Below are 27124 nucleotides of genomic sequence, written 5' to 3' on the forward strand. Positions count from 1 at the left end.
CCTCTTTCATTTTAAAATCATTACCCCTCCTCCTATCGCTACATTCCCTCATAAGGAGTCCCTCCCCATCTCTCCTATAGGCCCCAGTCCCTATACGGCACTTCCAGTTCTGATTCTCCAGGACCTTGTGTGTGTATTCCGCTCATTACAGTTTTGTTCATATTTCCAGACTTTCCAAAGGGGACTGAAAGAAGAAAAGTATTTGCCTCGTACTAAAAGCAACTGCATCATCCTCAGATTTGTTGATAGGAAAGTACAAACAGACTCGGGCAGCAGCGCTCAGAGGCAAGCCTGGGTCTGGAATCCCTCAAGGACAGGAGAAGCTGTCTCAGGTGTCTTCACTCACATCTGCTCCATGGAAATTGAGCCAAGGCATGGGCCTGGCCATTAGCTTCGTTAACTGCTCAAATGCTGGGTGATGTCAATGCACAAATAGGTTCATCATGTGGGTTTTGCACTTGGAGCCTGAGTCTGTGCTATTGGGGAGAGTCCCTTTAACAGGTTATAGATCAACTTTGGGGCTGGACCAAGGAAGGTCAGTGAAGGGAGAGAGTGACATTATCTGAAAGTGGCAGCTAAAAGAGCCTCTAAACAACAGGCACAAATCCAGCCCTCCGCACTGACCTTCCTGCCCAGGAGAGGCAGGGAGCTTGGCCCCGAGCAAAGCAGGAACTGCGGAGGTACATTTATTATTTTATTGCTTTCACATGAAATGAAAATATTATTAATGAGTGTAATTTATAAGCAGGGGAGCAGACAAAACCACGCTTTTCACGAGCTGCTGTGCACTGCCTTGGGAGGGCAAGGGAGGAAGCGATGGGTAGATACCGGCTATTGTGTCTGGTTTGCAAGGTTACTTGTTCTGATAGAGCTTCATTTCACATCTATCTCGGAAAACAAATTCCCTTTCAGGCCTTTTCATAATGAAGAATAAAGAGGCTATTGTTGCAGAAAGCTAATTGTGCTTTTAAGCCATTTTCTGCAGCCAAGCTCCGTGTCTCTTTGGAGAAGCCGGTGAGGTCAGGCTGCTGCAGAAGAGGCAACGCAAGCCTCCAGCGTACACCTGCGACTACCAAAGGAGAGATCTCTTTGCCCAGGACTGAGAAATCACTGTCGGTGACAACTCTTAATTTTATTACAGAAAGCTGCCTTGATTTTTTTTTTTTTCCCGCGGGAGTGTGGGTGGAGTTTCTATTATTGTCACAGTGCAGAGGTTTACACTCGCTGTGGAGGAGAGAGAGTCTGCCGGGAAACCACGCACTGCTGCAGACGGGTAAACTTCCACTCCGTCTCACGCGCCAGTTTCGTCTCCCTCATTCAGCCAAATTCATGCACCATTTGGCCCGCTCTGAATGACATGTAATGGTTAAAAATCTTACTGCTCTTGATTTTCTTTCCTGAAATTCCATTATATTCTTTAACGTTAGTTGAGCTGAATTATATTTAGAAATGTTTCAGCCGTGTTAAAGTGGTTTTAAGACAATTTAGAGTCAGGAAATGTTACCCAGAGGGAATACAGGAAGAGCAATCATTAAGGATGCTTGTCATTAGACTTTTAACCTTCGTGCTTTCCCTGTCTCTCCCTACCAGGCAGCTCCAGCGAGGATCATTCTTTCTACAGCTTGTTCATTTATCTCTATCTTTCTGGTCTGACTAAAGTCAAACACCAATTAGTGCTATTAAAGCAGAGGTTTTACGTAGGTATCTTCAACAGAAGCATCTTCTCCCTGCTGTCTTTATCCTTTTTCTCTGTCTGTTAAAATCCCACTTGTGCTCGCCAGACAAACTGCATTTTCTTGAGCTACATCAGGCTGCCTGGCCGTGTTTTGCTCTTGCTGGTGACCCAGTGTGACAGGTCAGTCTGCTGCCAACTGAGCAAACAGGCCAACTGCCAACTCCTCCACTTTCACTAGTCTGGCCAACATCCTAAGCTAAGGGTCAGATTCCTCAACATCAAAAGACTGGCTCAAAACTGGCTAAATAAAGATTCAAAGCGATAACGTGGGCTTGTTTTATTTGCATCCTGAGATTTCACCATTAGGCTACACTAGGATAAATATTTTCTGGCTTCCAGAAACTGGGCAGGGCAGATCCTGAATCGTGAAGATATCCTTAAAATCTCTGCTGATTTGAATATTTTGTGGTTGTTGGCTTTTTTTTTTCCTTCTTATGCAAGGATTGTCCTTGAACTACAGGGACCTTCAGAATAAAAGAGCAAGTGTTGCAATACTCACAAGAAAGTCACAGTGGCAACAAGAAGCATGTACTGAAAGATACGTATGCTTGACTCTTCTTGCTTCGGTTTCCTTTCCTACACCAGTGCCACCAGCAAGCTGTTAGACAGGTAGATATGGGCACTCCCCACATCATCCCCTGGCAGCGCTGTGCGAGACTCATCTCCCTGGGGAGCAGAACCAGCATCTCAGGTGGACCCCTGTGAACCAGGACCAGCCCCGCTGTCCCCATTGTTGGGCAATTGCACCTCCATTTGCATGGAGGCATGGTAGAAGAGCAGCTCTCCACTACAAGTAGTCCCTGATCACAAGAGACAGGATAAAGACAGGGTAGGTATCACTGCCCTGTGGATTTCTCCCGGGATTTCTACCACACCGTGGTCCCTATTCTTTCTCTTCATGGATGATCCAGAAGATGCTTGGGCTTCCAAGATGTGTATTTCAGGACTGGCTGGTCAGGTCAAATATCCATCTGATGATAAAGCTGAGGTTCTCCTTGGGTTTTGGAAAAGTCCATTGGACTCTTTCAGGCCTTTTCAATCCCTGCTGGTCTCTCTGAGTGGCAGCCAAGCCAATAAACGTGACTGCTGGAGCCATCTCTATATCACTTCAAAACTGGAATCTTACAAATCTCCAGGGTTTATCCCATCAGGTACCTGGGGCAACATCATTTGGCCAAGATTTGTGCTAGTACCGAAGGTGCTACTTAGTGCCGTGCTCAGGACTGGATCAAGTCTGGACTCAGGCTCAGCATCCTGCTGCAATCGAACTGCTGCCAGGGGCAGGTCCTGACCTCTCCAGCTTGACTAAAACTATAGCAGGATGCCAGTTTCACTACGACGTAAGCACTCCGTAACAGCACTGTTAGTATTGTCTGCCTCTGCTAAGGGTCTGTATGGCACAATGACAGTCAAAGGGCTTTAACCATCAGAGATGTCTAAATGAGGTCTCAAAGAAAGTCTATGCTACAGCTTCCTGTGGTAATAATCGCTTTATGGAGAAGTCCAATTATTCTCATATTACAATCCGCCTCCATAATCCATTTAGTGCTCAAAGGTTTTTTTCTGTGTTCTGGTTCTTCCTTCATGTCCAGACAACATCAAGCCTCAGGAGCTATGCTGACATCTCTGCAGGCAGGTGCTGTTTCACATCTACACTAGCCTGCAGTCATATCTTCCAGCTGAGAACATGTCTCAGAGGAGCTGCAAAATGTAACAGTGGGAAAAATCATGGACTCAGAAGTAGTTTCTTAGAGAAAGCCTTTAACCCTGTGACTGTCTCAAAGAAAGCCTCTGCACTTAGGGTGGGGTGGTGAAAGAGGCTTTCAGGATGGAGGACAGAGACACCTTTGTGGAGAATGGTGATGACATTGCTGGAGGAGGGAGCATACCAGCGATGAAAGGATTTTCTTGAGAGAACCGTATCTCCAGGCCAAACCTCCAGGCCAAAGGGAGACTTGACGTCAATTGTAGCAGGACAAATTATAAGTCTCAGAACTTGGCCTTAACATGGCCTTGCTGGCTTTCAACTTAGTTTGTTTAGTTTGTTTAGTTTGTGTGGCTCAGACAAAGGTATCCAAATGACGCACAATAACTAACTGTGTACAGGCACACGACATGGCTTTAGCCACCACCAGGAGTGAACAAGGGATCTGCAGGGGCTGCGATGACCCTATTTTATTTCTCTTTGTCACAGACTGAGGCCAACTTCATGGCTTCATCTTACCTGAGAGGCAACTGCTTCCAAGAGCAGGCACTATGTCTTCTTAAACCACTCTAGCTTGTCCTGGTCAGATCCACTCTAAGGCTCATCAAAGTCAAGAGAAATGTCTTCCCTTTGCTGAAGAGGAGCCATTCTGCATGAGCCGCCACACAGACACAAGAGAAGGTGACACAGGAATTAGGGTGAGCTGGAACCTTCCTTATCCAGGTAATATAGTCACTAAGCATCACCCTCAAGCCATAAATCCCAGGACATCTTTGTGCTAAGCTGTTCGTCCCAACAGATATTTAGCCCCACCAAGCCCTTGCCCTAATATCTTTCCATTCCTCTTCCCAAATGCCATTTTCCAGAGAGGTGAACAGACAGGGCCCATATGCCTTCACAATTTTTATTTCATTTTGGACCTGCAGCAGCAACCACAGGAAGGGAAACACAAATTGGCAAGCTTTTCCCAGCTGAGGTTTGGTTTGAGATTTAAACAGCTCTGCTAGAGGAAGGTCTCCATTATATCAGAGGAAGGATCTGTCTCCAGACGAGAGAAAAACTCATGCTACAGGTTATGTTTATCTGCTGCCATTCTGCAGATGGATGATTTTGGGCTAAGGCATGGACCTTGTGCTATTCCCATCTCTTCTATCAATACAGACAAAATCTTTGTGGCTTTTCCCAGCTCCCACCAACATCAACACAGATTTTCAGGGATTTCAAGGGTCATCAGAAACACTGCTGAACCTCCTCGGGACTTCATTTCTTCATCAATACTCCTAAACTCACAGAGGATCTTCATTCTTTATTCCAGGCAAGCAATATTGTGTCATCAGAGAGATGGCATGAGCAAAGGCCAAAGTCATCATGCTCATACAGGTGCCATTAACAAGCACAGACACGAAAATCAATGCAGTGCACTTCATGTCTTTCGGCTCCATGCCCATGCTGACCCCCGTTATCTGACACACCCTTTACAACCCACTCTGCTCCCTGCAGATAGAGACAGAAACCTCCCAGTAAACTGTGCACCCCTTCCCGTAGCCCTGTTCCTGTGAAACACACAGCTCTAAAAGAAAAGAAAACAAGTTTGTAAACACCAATATGTCGGTAAAATAAGAAGGGAAGAGACAGAGGCTTACTCGAAATTAATGTTAGCCCCAAAGGATGTTTCTCCTGTCTCTGCAGTTCAGATTTATTGCGGTGATGCTGTGGTTCCCGCAGCCTCTTGGAGTCAAAGGGGACAGCACTACTAGCAGGACTTTATTGTCTTCTCATGGCTGAACATAGGGGTTATAATTAGAGCAGCCACTGATGCTAATCTGACTGCAAAGTGTGTCCGGGCTGCCAGCTGATCTCCACCTCAAGTGCTGCCACAGTTTAGTACATGAGATTTGCAGCCACGTTAGAAGGTGGGGAATACATAAGACACAGCTGGTAAGGGGATTTCAGTATTCCCTTTGCCCTGTAAGTCCTCCCATGGCCTGGGTGACCTCTGTTGTATGACAGCCTGCAGGAATTGGGTGAATTCCAGGATGAATATGTTGCCAGTGGCATTGTCGGTCCCAGAAAACAGCAGGTGCAAAAAGACATAATCCCACTGGCATCAGTGGCTGAGGCAGTCTATTAACTACAAGAAAGTGATGAGTTCTGGGCTTGCCAAACCTCACAAGCAAAGGTGGTTTGGAGGTGGTCACCAACCATCCTTCTATACATGCATGGATCTTTCTCAGGCACTCCGCTACCTGTTTTCACAGGCACTACCGCTTGTATAAAACTGGGGGTTATTGACTCCAGAACCATTTGACCTTGAGTATGATGGTCTGCTTCATGCTGTCTGGTCTCAGAGGCACTTAAATCAACTAATGACTCCATTTTGGACCATGAAAATCCCTTTTGCTCAGTGAATTCTGGCTGCTTTGTCAGGGGTGATTCTGGATCTTTCAGGAGGCTCTTCCTAGGGGTCATTTTAGTCCCAGATCCCCGTGCAATATATTTCTATTGTTTAATTGATATTGTCCCCAAATGAGCTGTTCATCTTTAAAGCAAATCACTGTCTTTTCTCCATTTTCTTTTTCTTCTTTGTCCCTTCTCATGGCAGGAAAAAGAGATGATGCTTCATCTTTCCCTTGTAGGTTTCATTTTTGTACAGAGTGAAGTGCTCTTCAGATTTCTCTCTCAGCGTTGCATAGTTAGCCTCTTCTTCCTGAGCTAACTGGAGACCATTAAAAGTATCAAGTGATTCACAGCCAGCAATTGACAGAAATAAAGCCACCTCCTGACTGCCTTCCATTTCTGCTGGAATCCATGGTTTGCAGGTGCAGGCAAAGTGCTGCTTAACACGTCTCTCTCTCTCTCCTGCATTTTCCAAGAGTTTTGATTCTGGTAGGTCTCTCAAATGTCCCACTCTTCACTTGCAAAGTGTTTATGTCTTTTGCTTTGCTGTATCATGAGCTGCTCAGAAATCTCTCGAATGTGAATAGTTTGACAGAGGTTAGACTTTTCCCTTAGTGTCCAAACTCTCAGAGCTGCAAAGCAAAGTGGACAACATGGTGTAACAACCCCATGCCAGATCTGTGTGAGGGGCCACCAGCCATCACCTTTTGCCTAAAACCCTGCATGGGGATTTTCTCTGAGCTTGGACCTTGGGAGAACCACATGATTTACTGTAGGCTATAGCCCTCCATTCAAGCACTCTTTCTGGCTCCTCCAGCAGCCAAAGCAAATATCTCAACGGTACTGCTGGTAAGGAGAAGGGAACAGCTTCAGGGGTAGAGGACGGAGTTCCGACTAAGAGGGAGAGAGGAAAGTCAGAGAGGAGGACTAAGAAGCAAAGCTGGAAGGGATGAATGGGGTTTTGAGGGGATTATGTGTGGAGAATAGAGAATAGGAAGCATTGATGGGATTTGGCAGGATAAAGCAGGCCAATGGGCACGCAAAGTGTGGTGAGTGGGAGTATAGCGAGTGGTCTCTCCTCACCTTTGTTGCTCCAAATGGGGCCTTCACACATCCCTGTTGTGTCTCCCATATAGGAGCGGAAACAGGAAGCTGTTGTAGACCCTAAAAGAACTAACTCCAGATATTCCAGCATAGCTATGCAGACAGGCTGAGACTCCCTCCTCATCATGCTGAGACACCCTTCAGCATGCTGCTCTACTACCTAAACTAGCGTTGGTTGTTACTGAGCCCCAGAAATGGGTGTTGATTCAGAAATTTGCCAGCCATTTTCAATCTTTTCTATTTCTCATCTCTGCTCCTCACCACTGGGCCCTCACACTGAACTCCAACAGAAGCTGCAGTCCTTGAGGTTCTGGGTTCACATGGGGATTTTTAAATTATTAGGTCAAATCAGGGCAGTGCCTCACAGGAAAGGCTGAAATGTTTCATTATCTCATTTCCCCATCAAATATTCAATGACTATGTCGTAGAGAAGAACAGGGGAGCTCATCCACGTCAAGCTCAGCTTGCCCAGTGGCTCACAGCACTCACACTTTGCTTAGGAAGAGCTGTGGATTCCCCTTTGCTCAGTCTAACTCAGGTTAGATCTTCCCACATACCATGAATGAGGCCTCCCCTAAGATATCGTGGGCAGGGCCTCATGCACCTGCCTTTGGAATTCGTGTGACTCAAGCTGTGTGTCTGAGATGTAATGTACACAGGAAGACATCCACAGGTGATACATAGATGAGGCTATTTGGTTGATGTCTTCAGAGCTCCCCCATGCCTTCCTAGAACTGCTGTTCCAATGAACCCACCATTCACCTAAGTATGGGCACTCAAAACAACACCTGATATCCTCTAAAGACAGGACTGGACTATAAACCCTATGCCCCAGCTGAAGAAGCAGAAGGGATTTGGGTTTCTCTGTAACATTTCACCAGGCAATGCAGTCTAGAGGGGACTCTGAGAAGACCTTTAAATGAGATGGTGGCACAGGTAAACAAAAGTTACCCATTGGTGGGACAGAGTATAGGGTAGCTTTCTAGTGGTGACTTCAGACAAGCCACTGGGATCAGGATTACCACTACCCTGGTAGCAAAAAGGCTGCAGGCAGAAAGTGGTCACTGTCCACCCATGCAGACAAACCTCTTCCAGTAACTCCCTCAGGTCAAAATCATGAGTGGTCAAAAGCCTGAGCGTCACATTGGGCATACTGACCAACTTCACACCAACAGCTGGCAACTTCTTGGGGAAGCTAAGTCAAATCACAGCTCAACCCAAAAGAAACAAAGTAGAAATTTCCCTCCATCTCGTGTCAAGCTGAAGGTGTGAATAAGTACATGATGGTCAGCAAGTCTAGGACAGGACTACAGGACAATGACTCAACAGGGCATCTGCTGTCATTCCCTACATAAGGTTCCCAGCCCACCACTCAGCCTGCTGCCTCCATATGAAAACCCATCTTTTGTAATGCTAAATAATAACAGGCCTTGTTCCCTGCCTTGCCTGCTTTTCATCTAAATTAAAACTCAGCTAATCTCATTAATGAGCTCACCCGGGTGCCACCGTGTTCTTTGGATGCCCCCTAACATCATTAGGAACCTATCCAGGGAAACAACAGGGCATTACTCCATGTAGGGAATGAAGAATTAGTGCAAGGGTGGGGTGTGCTTTGCAATTGTCCCAGTAATCACTTGTTTGTGTGCAATTAGTGGCTTTAATCTCCATCTCATTGCCACCGTAGCACTGTGCAAGTGTGGGTATGGGTGTGCACAGACAGAGGGATACACGGGAGGCAGCAGTGCACAGGTCAGAAGTGCACCAAAGGAGGTGAAGTGTGTTCAGATGGTGGGAGGGTGGAGTGAAGAGTTCTCGAAGTGGGTACAAACCAAAAGATTTAGGTGTATCATCAGTTAGGATGTCAATCAGTGACAGAGCATCGCGGGCAAGGAGATTGTTGGTGTAGGAAGAGACCAAACATGCTCCTTGGAAGGGACAGCAGAGCTTCAGACCATCCTCCCGAGAGACACGCCTGGGTACAGTTGTGCAGGGCCATATGGCATTGAAAGATAGGAGATGGAATTTATTTGTCCTCCTAACCTCTTAACACAAAAGCAAGGGGATGTTGAGTACCAAGGGAAGGGGGGAAAAATCTGGCCAAAGGAGGAAAAGGCTTTTTTTATACCACTTTTCCAAACTCCCCTGGGTAATTCACTATCCTGATATATCATTTGGCTTCCAATCTTAATACGTTTCACGAGTGCTTCTGTGAGCGGAAGTCCTAAAATTTGGTTTCCTACAGAGCTCAGTCCCATGGCTAGATTATCTCATGTCTAACAGTGTCTGAGTGATACTGTTCCTGTACCCACCAGTACCACTGCGTACATCCCTTCCAGCTTTAATTCCTTATCAGCTACTAATTTTGTCAGGAGGAAAATCCCTGTGCAACATTGCCCGACTGTCACGCATTGCAATGTCCGGCACATTCAGGATCGTCACTGGAGACGGGGATGGTGGTTTGCCTATAGATTGTGGAGGCAACCTACAGGAAAGAGACAGTGTTTGGATATAAATGAGTGGGTCAGAGGACTTCTGAGAGTTTGGGAGGGAGATGTTTGGGATTAAGGCCACCCTGTGTGATGCCTGGAATACCTATCAGGGAAAGAAGCAACACAATTTGATGAATCTGATGTCCAAGAAGCAAAGCTTGTCCAAAGCCATATAACCAAACACCAGTATCCAGATGCCCATCCAACCCTACCATTCCTACCTAATTCAGTGACAGAACTTTCCACTCTTGAATTCATCTATTTATAGCACTGACGACTCTGAAAAAAAAAATGCTCTTTTTCTCCTTCTCCTTTTTATCTGGAGATTATTTGTTCCCTCTTATTCTTTCAGATAATTTGAGAAAGGAGCTTTGTTCATATCTCACCAGATTTGGAACAATGAAGAGGAAAATATTTTTCTCTTTTGGGCTCTCCTCCTGAGAGATGGACCATTACAGTCATTCATCTCCAAGTTTCTGGTTGTGCGTCCTTGGGGCGAAAACGAAGGAAGAGGTCATGGTTTTTTTGCTGCTCAGATAAAGCCTGCAGAAGTGAAGCATCCAAGCACTGATCCATTACAACGCAACTTCTTGTTTCCAATCTGATCTTCACAGCACCCCGTATATTGGATTTTTATTATTATTTTTAGGGCCTGCTCCCAGGACGCAAGTGTATTTGTCGCGCAGTGGGGCTGCCAGCATCAAGCACTTCAGTATCAATGTTGCTTCATCTCAGAAGTGCAGCTACACAGGAGTGGAGTGTGTTTTTTATTGAATTTCTGGTTTTGATCATGCAGGCCTTTGTGATGAGGGGAGCGCGTGTTGCTTTGACTGAGATCAGAACTGCAGCAGCACTTTGTATATTGATTAGCTGAGGGAATTGCTCCGGCTTGGCTTTGTAGCCCATTGTGGAAGGGTTTGTGCACAACAGCCACATGCAGGTTTGCAATTTTGAGGGAGCAGAGGTAGAGGTAAGCTTGGTTTAGCCAGAATTTAAAATGGGACATCCCCAAAACCTCTCTCCTTAAAATTAAACTTATGGCTTCATCATTTTGGAATGTTTTAATCCCTGTGACTAATTTTTCTGAAGTTCTTGATGGCATAAAAAACATTCAGAGTTTTTAAGTGTAGTCATCTGTATATGTGCATCTTGCAATGGTTTGTTAGTCAATGCTCAACTCTTCAGGTGGTTTCATTTCTTTTCTAAAACAACATGAAGATGTAAACGTGTCATGAGTTCAGTATAAGCCTTACTCTAGTAAAATGTTGGTTTGAGAGTTTTTTTCTGAGAGTTCAAGGTTTTGGTATCTTCCAAAGTAGCCTGTGTGGCTACTGTGGCATAGTAAAAGTTTTATTTGAAGTTTGCTGTTCTGTGACTGTGGCCTTTGAGGAACAGAAGGGATGCTCCATGTCCCAGGAGTAACCAAACTGCATCACTGAACTGCCACCAGCGTGGTCAAGTCATGCGGGACAAGAACTGTCAGAAAGAATATCCATTTCTGTACTGTGTAAGGGCTTGATGATATAAAAAGGGGCTTGAAACCATGTAGGTTACCCTTGGGACGAGGGTAAGAAGCATGGCTGTGTAGGGCAGCTGCATCGCTTTGCTCATTTATGTGCTGTACATGTGTCCATGCACAGCCGTCACCAGGAACATTTGGGTGGAGAGATATAGAAGCATACATACATATGGAGACAGAAAAAAATGTGTATTTCAAGCAGTGGTGCGTGTATGTGTTTTTACACATATATGTGTATATAGGGGGAGGAATTAAGAGAGGACCGAGTACACGTGTATGTTGATCAAGAGAGATTTTCCAGGGAGACTTAATACTGCCTTGTGAACCCAACTGAGAACAGATTTCAATAAAATAATAAAACACCTAAAATCACCACCTTCCTTCTGAGTTTTCCACTCATGCAGGCAGCCTCACAAACAGTCAATCCAGAATTTGGCACAAAAGGGTTGGCAGAAACTTTGGAGCGTAAAAGGCAGGAGGGAAGAGAGGAGGAACAGAGAGAAAGACAGGTCTGTCGGCAGTGGGGTAGGATGGGCGCAAGCAGCTTTTGAGCAGTGACTAGTCAAGCTGTCGAAACAAGGCTGTAAGTTGTAGGAAGGTCTATCAATGTCAAACCTCCTCCTTGTGGAGAGGTGTGATGCGTAGCCGGGAGTGTATGAAATGCGAGGGACCACTTTCGGATGCATTTACAGGGATGGGGATGGGTAGGGTGTGTGCACATCCCAGGGTCTGTGACTGTGTCTGTGCAAAGAGGGCACAGCTCAGACACTGCACAAGGAAAAGATGAAGGATATGCCTTTTCTTTTTGGCAACCTACAATTATGCTGCCCCTTTCCAGATCTTCTCCAAGTGCCCCCTCCCTCCTGAGACAATGCATTAAAGCATGGGAAAAGTGATACTTAACATTGAAATTCATCATTAATTCCTCCGTCTTTTATTGTCGTAACATTAGCCATAATGAACTCTTCTTGCACTGATGTCGACTTGGTGTGTCACTTTCCCTAGAAGTGCTTCATAACTTAGCATTAATTAATGGTGACTTACTGCAAATTGCGTTACAGAGCTGATAGCACTTCTGGGTAACTAAGTGTCACCAACTGCAGCCATCAAACTTGCTGCAGTAGCCAGGCGTCGTACAGGATTAATTGCTGTATCACACAAAACCATCACCTTTGGATCTGCATAGGAAAGGAAGGAAAGTCCATGGCTTGGGATTTTAACTTGGTTCATTTCTCAGCTCTGCAACCAAACTCCAGCTTAGCCTTGGGCAAATCAATTAAGATGTTTGTACACCATATCCACCAAATAGCTGCCAAACATCCTCTGCTTCAACAACTTGGGGATGAGGTGAGTCACAGAGGAGAATTTAACGCAAATCATGTCTAGCAGAAATTGACCACCACACACAGACATGCAAGATCACACCAAACACTTGGTCTGAAGTGAGATGCTTCAGTGGCTGGCTGGCAACTCTTTAAGTATACTACTCTTCTCCAGAGGCTAAAAATATGCAGGAAAGTGGAAGCAGTGGCACAAGCAATCCACCCGTCTGGATATAGCATCAAAACCCTACTCACATCAGATCTTGAAGCTTTCCTGAGCTGTCTGCGCCACTGACAAGGGAGCCACAAAAGAGCAGGTTCACAAATCTACTTCCTTCAGACCTCTTTATTGCCAACAGGGTTCAGATGACCCCCAAAACAATAAGAATTCACTCCAGAAGGCAGAAAGTCACATCTGGCTGGTAATCAAAGGAGCCTGAGAGGAAAAGCTCATTTGTAAGCATGTGAAGTTTTTGTATCTATGGCTAAGACTTGGCTTACAGATGGAGATGACCACATTTAGGTGTCTCTCTGTAGGTGTCTCTGTGTGAGCTGCCTGTTTGAGCTCTTCGGGTAGCTACTGGAGGTCTGGCTGATGCAGTCAGTGGAGTCTGAGTGTGATAGTATTAATTGTAGCAGGAGATCCGACACCATCTCCCAAGGAAAGACCCCTACGTAGACATTCAGATGCCTTCATCTGAATGCTGAATTGCAGACCCACAATGGTTCAGACGATTTGTCCTCCCCTATGAATTCAGCAATTTTAGAAGATCGTCTGAGACTCAGTAACTCCTCACATACAATAACTTGCCTGAGACTAAAAGGTAAGAGAGAGTACCTTTCATCAGCAATGGGAAAGACCCTAAGAGAAAAAGAATGCAGTTCATTTTAAGTGACAGCATCGCTTAGCAGACCAAACTGTGCCTTTTGACTTAACAGGTCTGGGGCTCCAGTCCCAATTTTTTCACTGCTGCATGCTTTAAATGTAATATAATTATAAACAGATCTGCTCTCCTCAGAGAAGAAAGTCAACCACCCTCTTCACAGATATTAAAAATGCAGGCAGAGGCTGGTGTTTAATGAGTTGACTTGCAAGGTACTAATGCCGGCTACCACCTGTCAGTGTCTTCAGATGTGCTCCTAGGCCTTAATTAAGAGCTGCCCTTTGTTTAATTTCATTCCTCCTCTCCCCAGCCCCACCTACCTCCTTCCTTCCTTTTTGGTTTGGGTTGTTTCAGAAGACAGAAACCAGCCCCAGGGAGACGCCTTCCAAAGTCAATCAGAAATTCATTTCAGGAGGGAGCCCAGTCACAACTTCTCATTTATTCGTCACCGGCTAGTGACTTCTAAACTAATCGTCGGGACAAAAGCGGCCAGCCAAGCATGCAAATCAGATTAACAATTTGCACCTTTGTGAAAGGGATTAGCTGCTCTGCCTGGTATGGATGCTCTAAGAAATCAATCTGCATCTGTCAAAAATTGTAACCTTACTTGCGTCCCTGACTCCATACTTGGGTTGGTTAAGATAATAATAATTAATTAACAGCCTGCTTTAGATTGCATCTTCTCCCGTATGGGATTAATCTTGTATTTCCTTAGGGAGCTGATTTTCCAGGCTGGCTGCGAATTTATTCTTTGCTGCTGTAATACATGATGGTGTTTGCACGCTTTCAGGGTCACAGCTACAGCAGGGAAAGCATAGTGGTTAAAGCAGTGGAGCCGGTTTAGGATTGTGTCCAAATCCCATAAATGCCACATGTGACTTCAGATAAGTCACTTAATCACCCTTTCTCACACCCTATATTTACCAGATCAGTCAAGGCAAGCGGATTTACAAGGATGATTCATCCCAAAAAGGGCCAAGGGACATCGCTTCTATTCCTGACTCCACTCTGAAACTTGTGTAAAGTCACTTTACTTGCACAGCCCGGCTTCCCAGCTGCAGCGGAAGGGCAGCTTCTGCTCATTGCTAAAACCTGAGTGGCAGCCCTCAACTGAGGCACTGTCTCGCAGGCATGACCAGCTTTCACCATCCTTAGGAGAGGAGGTGAGTTTTGTGGAAGGAGGGTTTTCAGTGGGGTGTCATTCTTCTGTGTTCAAATGGGAAGGTGTCATCTGCAGGTGAGATGTTCCCCGGAGAGATGTTTAGACAGTGACCAGGTACAAGGTAAACCATAACTACTAAAAGTAGGGATCAGCCTGAACTCCTATAAAGTGTAAATAAGCTCTTCTCCAATAAATTGTTCCCCGTACATGTCGGGGAGGAAAGGGTGAAGATACCCAGTAAAACCTACAGTAATATTTGTAATGCACGGGCTGGTAATGGTGCAGAAAGTAGCTTCTCCAAGCCCTGTTTACAAATAAAGGAAGACAATGACCTTCCCACTCATTAACTGAAGTCTTTGGGCAAAGCAACCAAGTTTTCAGTGCCAATAAGCTCTCCCCCTTTCTGCTTCCCTGTTACACCTTTCCAGACTAATCCCCCAGAAAGGAGACCTTGCAAGCTGCTGAACAGAGCAGCACCGCTTGGAAGGTGCAGGCTCCTTTCTCCCATGCCCTGTTGATATGACAACCTGGTTAAGGCCAGCGTATGTCATTTTCCACAGCACAGCATTCCATACCTCGCAAAGCTTTTCCCCATGGAAAGAGAGGGAAAGGGGAGAAGAGAGGGAAAGGTGGGGGAAGCAGCTGTCAGAAGAAGTGTGCGGTGCCCAGCATGTCCCTTCAGGTGTAAAAAAACATCTCTGCTTTCCTCCTCCACCCATCTCCAGCGTGCAGCCAGGCAGAACCAGGCAGCTGCTGCTTATTACCGGTGTGGAGACCTGTCAGAAACACTCAAGACCCAGGACCACATCTTAATAGAGGAGATGTGAAGGGACTTGCATCTCCTGCCAGAGCAGCTCAGTGAACACAGTAGTTAAGGCTGCGGTGGGACAGCAGCGTTCGGATGGCTTGCTTGAAACTGGCCCATCCTACATCTTGTAGAAAGGAGCCACGTCTCCCCATCTCCTCCCATTTTTCCTTCTTTTTCCTTCACAATTACTCCAACATGTTTCACTTCTCTTCCCAGTACAGCCAATCCCAGTAACATTCATGTCAACGTGGTTGACAGTTCTTGCATGCTGTACCCAAGACACATCTCAAAGGCCTTGGCCTTTGTCCTACTAAAGACCCTCAGTGACTAAAGACCCTGATTTTTCTGTAGCAGAAATCCCTTATAACATCGCAATAACAGAGTCTGTGTGCATAAAGGCTTCATAGAAAGTTCCAGTGTTTCCAACCTTTTCCCTGCAATGGTAGGCTACAACTTTTGTAAGCTCAAAATTGTCCCCAGATCTCCAATTGTCTTTTTCCTCTGACATGCTCAGACACTCTTCCTTTTGCCTAGAACCTGTATAAAAGGTCAGACAGTGTCTGTACAGGGTGTGGACTGGACTCCTGGTCAGGGTGCTCACAGTCTCTGGAGGGAACAACTTTTTGGGTCCTTTCTGTGTGTTGTCATGCAGTTCAGATGTTGCTGACTTCAGGGATGGGCAGATCCCTCTCACAGAATCACAGAATGGTTTGGGTTGGAAGGGACCTTCAAGATCATCTAGTTCCAACCCCCCTGCCATGGGCAGGGACACCTCCCACTAGACCAAGCTGCTCAAAGCCTCATCCAGCCTGGTCTCGAACACTTTCAGGGACAGGGCATTGACAACTTCCCTGGGCAACCTGGGCCAGTGCCTCACCACCCTCACAGTGAAGAATTTCTTCCTGATATCCAATCTAAATCTACCGTCTTTCAGATTGAAGCTGTTACCCCTTGTCCTATCATTCCAATCCCTGATAAAGAGTCTCTCCTCATCCTTCCTGTAGACCCCCTTTAGGTACTGGAAGGCCGCTCTAAGGTCTTCTCGGAGCCTTCCCTTGTCCAGGCTGAACAGCCCCAACTCTCTCATCCTGTCCTCACAGCAGAGGTGCTCCAGCCCTCTGATCATCTTCATGGCCCTCCGCTGGACCTGCTCCAACAGGTCCATGTCCTTCTTGTGTTGAGAACTCCAGAGCTGGATGCAGGACTCCAGGTGGGGTGTCACAAGAGCAGAGTAGAGGGGCAGAATCACCTCCCTCAACCTGCTGGCCACGCTTCTTTTGATGCAGCCCAGGATGCAGTTGGCTTTCAGGGCTGTGAGCACACGTTGCCAGCTCATGTTGAGCTTCTCATCCACCAGCACCCTCAAGTCCTTCTCCTCAGGGCTGCTCTCCAGCCATTCTCCGCCCCACCTGTATTTATGCCTGGGATTGCCATGACCCAGGTGGAGGACCTTGCACTTGGCCTGGTTGAACTTCATGAGGTTCACACAGGCCCACCTCTCCAGCCTGTCAAGGTCTCTCTGGGTGGCATCCCTTCCCTCCAGCATGTCAACTGTGCCACACAGCTTGGTGTCATCAGCAAACTTGCTGAGGGTGCACTCAATCCCACTGTCCATGTCACCGACAAAGATGTTAAACAGCACTGGTCTCAGTACTGACCCCTGAGGAGCGCCACTCGTCACCGGTTTCCATGTGGACATTGAGCCATTGACTGCAACTCTTTGAGTGCGGCCATCTAGCCAGTTCCTTATCCACCGAGTGGTCCATCCATCAAATCCATGCTTTTCCAATTTAGAGACCAGGAAGTCATGCAGGACAGTATCAAATGCTTTGCATAAATCCAGGTAGATGACGTCGGTTGCTTTCCCCTTATCTACCAATGCTCACCCAGCCACAAACCTGTCATCTCAACCTCACATCTCTAATGAGTGCTCTTTGGTTCTGTAGCTAGTCAGTGAAAAACCACCAAGATATCCTGTACTCACCATGGTGGTCAAAATACAGTAACACAAGGTGGTGAGCTACCCCAGCCTTTGAGATGTCTGTTCTAGTAATTCTAAAGTACATACCCCACTGGTTTCCAGGTAAAACCTTCTGCATTGCCATTTTACCTGGGCCCAAGGAGTGGTCTTGTCAGGGGAGTGGAGCTCATGTCCATCAAATATACCCCATGTCTGCTTTAGAGCCATTTTGGATGAGAGAAGTCTGTATCCCACTGCAGCACATAGGGTGGGCACATCCTTGGCCACAGCAGCAAGCTTTCCCTTCCAATTTGTACATTACACTTCCTTTAGGAATTAATTTTCTGTGTATTTAACCTTTCAGCCTCTCCAGGCAATGTCTCATCTGCAGCATTGAACTCCCGAAATTACTTGTATGCTCCCAAGTCCTTCATTTCCTTCCTTTCCATGACAACCTCTGCCAGAGGAAGGGTTGTTCCCTCACACCAGGGAAGGTAGACAGGGAAGTTCAAGGGCAGGTTGGATGGGGAGCAACCTGGTCTAGTTGGAGGTGTCCCTGCCCATGGCAGGGGCTTGGAACTAGATGATCTTTAAGGTCCCTTCCAACCTAAACCATTCTATGATTCGTCATTCTAAGTTCAGCTCCATGCTGCCACTTTGCCATGCAAGCAACACCCACCACCTCCTGTCTCAGTTAGACTATTAGTGCCTTCTTGTCCTCTGTTTCCTCTCAGCAGAAGGATCCAATCAGTGCTGCAATTCAAACAATACCCTGTCATCACAAGCCTGACTTGTCTGGCCTTGGGCCTGTCTGCAGGACCTGTCAGCGTCACAAGGACAAGAACATCTCCTTCCTCGTACCATGGGCTGGTCATGTCAGCCTGGGACCAGCGAATGCCTCCTGCTTAGCACCTGGCATTCATGTTCACCTTCTTTTGGAAACGTAGAGTGAATGTGCAAGAAGGAGCAGCAAGACAGGGTTGGGATGGGGTGGAAAGGTTGGGGGAAAAGTAGCAGAACAGAATTTGTGATGAGCACGTCAGACAAAATTGTAACTTGGGTCAGACATCAGGAATGAGCATATAAAAGCCCAAGGGAAGTCCTGGGCATACTTGCAAATCAGGACCAGCAGCCCCTGTGACTACTTAGATCTTGTCAAACCACGAATGATATCTCCCTTTGAGCCAAATTCTTTCTCTCTGAAGCTCCGGTGATGGCCCGTCAGTGTACCTCTAATAAGCAGTGTGTTATTGTGACAGCTGACACAGTGATTGCTCAGTATGAATTGCAATTACCGTCCAAGTACAATGCATTTAAAATTATGGAATAGGCAGCTTTAACTAACCAACAATTCTGCTCCCTCCTCCTGGGAGAAAGAGGCTCCGGAGAAGCTAATGGCTCCTCTTCCAAAAGGGATGTGTGCCCAGACAACAGCAGGGCTGGGCTTTTGTGGGGAAGGATGCTCAGGTGTTAAACAGAGAGGATATTCTTACTTGATCTTTGCCAAGCACTAAGAGAAACGGGAGTACTCCTGGATCAGAACCACCCCACTCAATAACCCCACAGGTTAACAGGGAAAGTCTACCCTATATCCTTTCCCCACACTGAGGGAATCAGATGCTAAAACCTAGTAAGAAGTGGAAGGAATTTGTATAAAAAAAAAAAAAAAAGGAAAAAAAAAAGATGTGTGAAATATCTGATTTTGGTGGTGCATGTTTTTTGATTTTAATCCTACGAGTTCTCCAGTCTTAAATATATACACTCCCCTTCCTGTGAGCTTTCATTGCAGGCCACAGGAGGGAGGGAACTGCAGTCCTCTGAAGCCAAGAGTCGAAGGATGTCCCCCAGAGACACCCCAGAAGGTTCCCATATGGTCGAATAATCTGCTGGAGCCGATTTCCTGGCAGCAGCCATGGTACACAGCTGGAACAAACCTGGCCCAAAACATCTCCCCTCCCTCCTGCATGCCACATGCAGCTGAGCCATGGTCCTGCTGCAGAGCAGCCCAGGAGGAGCAGATGCCAGAGCCGGACCTCGTTGGTAGACCTGGAGGTGAACTGCGAACTGGTTTGGTTGCACACAGGTCAATTCTCCAGCAGATAGGAAACCTTCTCTTGTAGAGAAGACTCTCAGGAGCACCAGGAGAGTATGGATATTGTAAGGCCTTCTGGTGGCTGCCTCTTCCTCCAGCAAAGCTGTAAAATGGAGATACATCCAAGCTGCCAAATGCACTCAGTCTTGTGCACGTGCAGAGACAACCAGCATGGGCAGTACTTTTTGCTGTCCCAGACCTCAAGGCCTGAGTTTGCATCCCTAGGAGGAGTGGTGAGTCTACTCATTAAACAGGACAAAAATGCCAGTCATTGTCTCTCCTTTCTTGCGTCCTAGTATAGCTCCATATCTCCCAAGGACAGAAGAAGCACTGAACATGGAGAATGAGGCTGGATTTGCAACCTCCGACTAGTTCCATCCTGCTTACCCCTCACCTCACCTCACCAGGCTACAGCCCTTTTGTCTGTGTCTTCTCAAAGAGCCATCTGCAGTTCAGTCCCTACCCTCATACACCTTTGATGGTCATGGTGGAGATGGAAAGTGCCTGACCTCTTTAGAGCCCTCCGCACAGCTTCCAGCACAGCTGACTTTGCTTCACCCTCTTCCTCAGTTTTCCTTCCTTCTTTGCTGAAAATACAATTCCTGGGACAATAATTGCCAGACAACATTTACACAAGATTTTGCTCTTTAAATTCGCCTCCCTCAACAACTCTTTTCAGTGGCTTTGACTGGCCACGCAACTTTAACCTCTTTCTTGTAGCGTGCAAAGTCCACTGCTTTGATTTGCCTTACGGGATGGGATTCATGTTACCTAATGTTAGATGTCTACCACGTTGATCGTCTGCAGCTAAGCTAGTCACCTTCGGCTCCCTTTATAGTCTGCAGAGAGAAATAAGCGCTGCCAGGACATGAGTCATCTGACCTATTTGAGATGTCTACTTTACAATGAGATTAATCACGCTCTGGAAGTACCTGTTTTTCTCCAACTAAAGTAGGAATCTAGACAACCAGCTCAGATTAATTCAACCCCAATGTCTTTTTAGGTGCTTGTCTCCCCAGGATCATTGGCTGTAATGAACCCTCCAGCAATTTTCTCAGGCCTGCTGTAGCTGTACTTTGGCCCATGCTGTGTTTCAGACAGCTAATGATGATAACTGACCTCATGAGAGCAAGGGCTCCTGTTGTCTCCTGCAAAAGCAAATCTCATTTCTGCCCTCAAGAGGAGGTGGGAGAAGGAGCGTAAAGGTACTAGGCAAGGCAGCTTCACTTGGGTACTGGACATGGGTACTTTTATATTGCCCAGATGGTGAGGATCCTGCTCAAACAGTGCAGAAGAGACATCAGAGAACACAGGTAACTTAAGGATATGTTAAAACTGTAAAATGTTGGGGATCCTGATGGTGCTATATCTGCTTTTCCTGACAGTGCTTACCCCCAAAAGGCAAGGTTCAAACTGGGAAGCAGGAGAAAATCCAGAGTCCCAGAGCTGAGCGTGTGCTGGGGAACATCTCCTTAGACCTTGCAGTATCCCAGCCATGCAGTGTCATGCTGACCATAAACACCTGCACAGACAGCCTTTGGAAGGAGCTCCAGGTGTGCAAAGGGGGTCAAGTGTTGGAAGCAAACTGCCATGTGCTCTGGGCAGGTCCCTGGTCTGGATGGTACAGACAACAGGACGCCACAGCACACATCTGTGTGTTGGACCTGTTGGAACAAATCCAGAGGAGGTCCATGAAGATGATCAGAGGGCTGGAGCACCTCTGCTGTGAGGACAGACTGAGACAGTTGGGGTTGTTCTGTCTGGAGAAGAGAAGGCTCCAGGGAGACCTTATAGCCCCTTCCAGTACCTGAAGGGGCCTACAGGAAGGATGGGGAGGGACTCTTGATCAGGGAGTGGAACGATAGGACACGGGGTAACAGCCTCAAACTGAAAGAGGGTAGATTTAGATTGGGTATTAGGAAGAAATTCCTTATTGTGAGGGTGGTGAGCCCCTGGCCCAGGTTGCCCTGAGAAGCTGTGGCTGCCCCATCCCTGGAGGTGTTCAAGGCCAGGCTGGATGGGGCTTTGAGCAGCCTGGTCTAGTGGGAGGTGTCCCTGCCCATGGCAGGGGTGTTGGAACTAGATGATCTTTAAGGTCCCTTCCAACCCGAACCATTATATGATTCTATGATCTACTGAGCTTCCCAGACACGCCGTTGAAGAATTGCAGCCAACATATGCACTGATGAACTGGACTGAGAGCTGCCCACCATGCCCACCCCTAATACAGCCAGGGCAAAAGACGAAGAGCTTGGACCCACACAAATGCTTGCACAATCACGTGTGCACTCATTGCTTCATGTGTTTCAAGAGCTGAGGTGACATCGGAGTCTAAATGCATGTTAGTCCATAACCGCACTGAGCCTGAGCTTGCATAAGGGGGTCTAACTTGTACTTAATTAATAGACAAGACATACTCTTGAAGTCCCTCCTTGCTGTTGGCGTTCCTGGTTGGATACAAATGAATTTAAAGGGAGAGTGAACTACAGCAGGATCTGTGTTGCAAGCAGGATCATGGGGTTTGGTTCTGGTGGCAATTCTAGGTTTCATTACGCCATCAGTTAACCACTACCCCAGCCTTCCCCAGTGTAAAACCGCAGGGAGAACCTGAGCCCAGCTGTGTTTGCACTTGGTGGTTCTCACAGTCAAAGACCTACAGCTATTCACATCTCTGCTCTCTGTCTGTTGCACTCCTGCACTCACACTTTCCGGGTGCCTTTGTCACAAAGATGAGTTTGTTATCCTGTCAGTGAAGAACAGGATCGGCACAAAGTCTTTTCCCCATCTGCAGGACCAATGTGGAGGCAAAACTCTAATCAGTAGTGTTCAACTCCTCCTTGCTTTTGCTCAGAGATGCCCTTGTCAAACGAGCATTCTCTATGATAAATATGCATCGTTTATTGCTCTTGCAACCAGCCATGAATTAAGACGATGCAGGAAACATGGTTGAAATGCACACAAACGCACAGAGGAGTGCGCTGCTTCTCGCCTGGCACTCATGGCCGTTGCTTCCTGGAGAGGAAAGGAATTTCCCTGAAGTGGTTTGTTACTCTGCTTGCAAAAGCAAAGCAGCATTTAACATCAGATGAAATCAGTGAATAGGAGCATAGGAGTGGGGCCAAGGGTGAGATAATGTTTTGTGATACCGTTAAGGCTTGCAGCAATTGCAGTGTTTTGGGAACAGATAGCATGAGGAAGGAGGTCTCACGTACACTTCTTTTTTTTTTAATCATTGCAGTTCTTATAGGAGTCACTCATCCATTTGGACAAAAACATTATTTACACAGCACGCGCTGAAGAAGGGCTCAAGTCCCTTTGTCCCAGAACCTGGCTGAAGTTTCAAGACAGCACTCAATAAAAGCAAAACAAACACCAGCATAGTGACTGTTTGAATCTTTCTCAGGTGCAATAAAATCCTAGCTAAATCAGCCATCTTGCAGCCTTGCTAGTCCCCTATTTTATTTTGCCTCTTCTTTTTTTAGGCAGAAAGAAGGCCATGAATATGAAATGGCAGAGAAAACTTGGAAGGAAAGGAGGAGGAAGGTTCAGATTTAAGGAGAGCCTGGAAATACCGTGGTCGAGGGCATGGTCTGAACCAGGGAACTTTGTACTGGGCAGTAGGGACCACTCCCAGGAGGGAGCTGCAATGGTTTCATCCACTCCAGAGGAAGCTGCTACCCAGAGGGCAGGAAGAAGTGAAGGATGTTTTCTTTCTCTATCACAAGAACACAATCCAGGACAGACCATCAGTATTTCTGAGAGACCTCCTCTTTTTTTAGCCCAGAAAGGCCTACATCTGCTCTGTGCTCTATTTTCTATTAGAGGACTCCAAGCAAAGTACCCCGGGGACAGTGGCGGAGCAGGGGCATGCAAAGGAGGAGGCGTATGAAGCTATTTTCCCACTGTGAATTTCTCTTCATATTAAAAATACACATTAGCCATCACCCCATCCTCCTGGGACTCCTTCATCCTCACCTATATTTGCACCTGAAGGTGCAAATTCCCTCTGTTAATGCTGATATGGAGGATGCTGTCTAGCAGCAGCTTGTGTAGGCAGTTGCCCATTAAACTGACTTGTCTGAACCCCTGGTGAAATTGGGCAGTGAGGCATTTCACCTCTATCAGCGCCCCTTGGATTGATCCCTACATTTCTATACTTATCGTGCCAGCCGAGGTGTTGCCCCCGCTCCAGGGATTTCTGGGAAGTTTCTTTGACCTCCCTCCAGGTCAGACTGCGGATGCTGTTTATCAGCTTTGAGCCTCTGCAGGACAAGAAGTGTGAATCAGTGGCTGTGGCCAGCAGTGTCCAGGTGCATGAAAATCTGCCTTCCAGCACTGTCCTCCTCCTCAACAGCCACCCTAGGCAGTAACTTTAGCTGCATTAATTAGTCACTGTTTACTCTCTCCAGGTCTTGCGTTATCACTGGAATACTCATCTAAATCTGGTAGCCAAACAAATTAAAACTAATGAGGCCATTAGGGTCATATTAACATACAGGGAAAATGGGAGAGCTTCCGGAGGAGGCTTTATTGCCAGACTGGGCACGTGCAGTGCTGTGTGCTGCCGACAAAGCCTGATTTCCAAATAGTGTCTGAGAGAACGGGAGCAGATGAGCTAGATGCAGGGGTGAAACAGTACCAAATCTGGGATGTGGCAGGACAAGGTTCCCTGCTGCCTCCTGGGGTGTTTAATAATGGCAAACATGGTGGGAGCAGCAGGCCTGGATGAAGGACCGGTGGCAGAGATTTGAGCAGACGGACAGGACTTGGCACACAATGCCAAGGGAGGATTCACATCTCAGCTCCCCACACAAGTCACTTGACCTCCGCTAGTAAATGGGTCTGGTGCTTCAACAGAGGCTTCAGACAGAAGGTCATTCGATTAATTCCTATGCAGGGTGGTTGCCTAGCCACAAAGCCAAGGAAGCAGAGGGAACGGGCTGCGAAGCCAGCTGCATCCTCTCCCTCCTACGCCTTTGGCCACAGACACGCTTTCATAGCATTTCTGCTTGGCCCAGGGGCTCACCTGGGAGGAGGTGAGATCTTACACACAAAGGGGAAGGTGTCTTGGTTTTCACAAATTCTCACAGATGCTGAATGGGCTGTTGGAAGAGCTAAATGCAGTGGAAAGATAAGCGGTTAGGGAAGAAATACAACTGATACAATGAGGATGGCCCCTCTAAGGGTATAACAGGCCAGTATAGAAAGTTCATCTGTCCTGCGACCAACCCTATCCTGCAGGCACTCACCCATGGGGAGTTCCAGTCCCCATGTCTGCTTGAAAATGGGGGAGAAAATTCCATTATACCCCTCCAAGGTAAGAACCAGAGCCTTCCTGCTCCTCTTCTGCCTTTGAAACACAGATGGTGGGTAAGGATCCATAACAGCCCTTCCTCACCCCCACTCATCTCATCTATGGGGATGCATGACGGTGTTGACCAGAAGACTTAAAACTGCAGCTGGGGAAAGCACTTTGTAATTGGGTTTGCAGGACACCTCGGCTCTCTTGCTGGGTCTGTGCAGGTTCTCGCCTGCTCCATGGCCCTGGGCATTTGGCATTCAGCTCACATGCAGCAGGAACTGCTCGCAGGGTCTGCAGCAGCTGGAGGAGAGAGGAAAGCGCTCGCTGCCCTCCGTGGGTTGATGCCTCTGCCGCAGCACTGACAGCTGCAATTTGCCAGTTCATCCCCTGTGCTGCAAGGACAGTCCCACCACAGATAGGGCATCCTCTCAGGCAGCAGCCGTAGGGCTCTCCATGCCGTCTCACCCCATTCCGAAGAACCTTGTCATCTTCTTTACCCCCACCTTATGGTGATGCAATTCCTGCGGGTGAGGTGGGCTGGGTGGGCGGGCTAAGTAGCCGGTCCTCTCCTCCACCCTTTCTTCACACACACATTTAAAAGAAAACATAATGGCCCGTAAGTTGGTTTGGCAAAAAATAATTTTATTCCAGCTTGCTATCAGTCAGATCTAAAAGCCTGCCAGCTCTTTGGGACCACAGCCCTGGCTAAATGGGCAAAGGCAGTAGAGCCAATGACTGGCACAGCAAAGCAGGAGAGTTTTACTTAGAACAAATTGCTAAAACTGAGGATTGTAGAGGGCCTAGGAGCACTTACAGCTGTCAGCTCTGATACCCTTGCTCCCTCCGTCTCAGCCTTCATGGCTTTTTCCATGGCTGCTTCCAACCACTCCTTAGCCCCAGCCAAGGCAGTGGCAGGAGGATATGGGAGGTGGTGGGGAGCGGGGAGCAGAGACAAGGTCACTTGCCCTCTTCAGCCCCTTTCTCTCACAGCTTCCTCCAGATGTCGATGATCCCATGAGGATGGTGGTTTGGAGCAGAGGAGTATGCTGCAAGGGGCAGGGCATAACAGGGAGTAAACAGTGCAAGCTATCTCCATGCCTCCTCCTCACACCTTACCAGCTCTCTCTGCTTGTCATGCAGCTCCTATAGCCCAAGAGAAGCAGCCCAACGTGCTCTGAAGGTGCTGCGAAAGGACGACAGAGGTGCCCTCTCCTTCTCACCCCTTTCCAGCTTTCTCAGCCTCCACCAAGAGTGTTGCCTGCTGCCTGCATTACCTGGTCAGCAGCAGCAATGCCCAGAGGAGGTTGTAGGAAGAAGGAAGAGAGAGAGAGGGCATCCAGGGGCATGCTTTGGTGCCAAACCACTCGTGGCCACCACTGTCAGGGTCACAGACATGAGACCATGTGTCAGATGCCAGGCCCAGAAATATAAACCTGACATTAAGAGCAAGTGGGAAAGGCAACGTCTTGTTTTGGCCAAGTGATCAACCCAGATGGCTAAGAAGAGCACAAAGAAATCTTAGGTGGAAGGGGATTTATCCTGCTCACACTCAATAATACAATTAAACCCTTCCTGCATTAGCACAGTCTGCTTCTCTGTGATAGCATTCTCCCACTGGACTCCAGCACAATGTAAAAAACAGTCTGTCAGGGAACAGGACCCACTATGGTCAAACACACCAGCAGAGACAGCAGTTGCATGTTGACAGCTTCCACTGGACAGACACAGTTAAAGAAAGAAGTGTTGTTTGCCAAGGGGGAATTTTGCTAAGGATCATGAAAAGGATCTGTAGGAAGTGTTACAAGCTTGGAGAAGAGTGTCTGGAAAGCTGCCCGGCAGAAAAGGACCTGGGGGTGTTGGTTGACAGAATATGAGCCAGCAGTGTGCCCAGGTGGCCAAGAAGGCCAACACCATCCTGGCCTGTATCAGCAATAGCGTGGCCAGCAGGACCAGGGCAGTGACCATCTCCCTGTACTCAGCATTGGTGAGGCCCCACCTCAAGTGCTGTGTCCAGTTTTGGGCCCCTCACCACAAAAAAGACACTGAGGTGCTGGAGCGTGTCCAGAGAAGGGCAACGGAGCTGGTGGGGGGTCTGGAGCACAAGTCTTGTGAGGAGCGGCTGAGGGAGCTGGGGGTGTTCAGCCTGGAGAGAAGGAGGCTGAGGGGAGACCTTCTCGCTCTCTGCAACTACCTGAAAGGAGGGTGTAGAGAGGTGGGGGTCAGTCTCTTCTCCCAAGTAATAAGGGATAGAACAAGAGGAAATGGCCTCAAGTTACACCAGGGGAGGTTTAGACTGGATATTAGGAAATATTTCTACGCTGAAAAGGTTATTAAGCATTGGAACAGGCTGCCCAGGGAAGTGGTTGAGGCACCATCCCTGGAGGTATTTAAAAGACGGGTAGATATAGTGCTTAGAGATATGGTTTAGTGATGGTTTATATCAGTGCTAGGTTGATGGTTGGACTTAATGATCTGAAAGGTCCCTTCCAACCTAGGTAATTCTATGATTCTAAGATTCTATGAATAATTCTGGGAAAGATGAGGCTTTAGGACCCTAAACACAGCCCTTTCACCTTGGACAGGGAACATGATATTTGCTGTTGGTGGACACATAAAGTAGGTTTTATTAATTGCTTTGTTGCACT

General features: G+C 47.3%; 1 long non-coding RNA gene across 1 annotated transcript; it reads left to right on the plus strand.

The window, feature by feature from the left end:
• The first annotated feature begins 589 nt into the window (after positions 1 to 589).
• On the plus strand, positions 590 to 22608 carry LOC141737668 (uncharacterized). Its single transcript, XR_012585221.1, has 4 exons — positions 590 to 680; positions 14083 to 14318; positions 18875 to 20490; positions 22416 to 22608. It is a non-coding gene; the product is annotated as an uncharacterized LOC141737668 (long non-coding RNA).
• Positions 22609 to 27124: the final 4516 nt, after the last annotated feature.

The sequence above is a fragment of the Larus michahellis genome, chromosome 1 (assembly GCF_964199755.1).
Source record: "Larus michahellis chromosome 1, bLarMic1.1, whole genome shotgun sequence".
NCBI classification, from domain to species: domain Eukaryota; kingdom Metazoa; phylum Chordata; class Aves; order Charadriiformes; family Laridae; genus Larus; species Larus michahellis.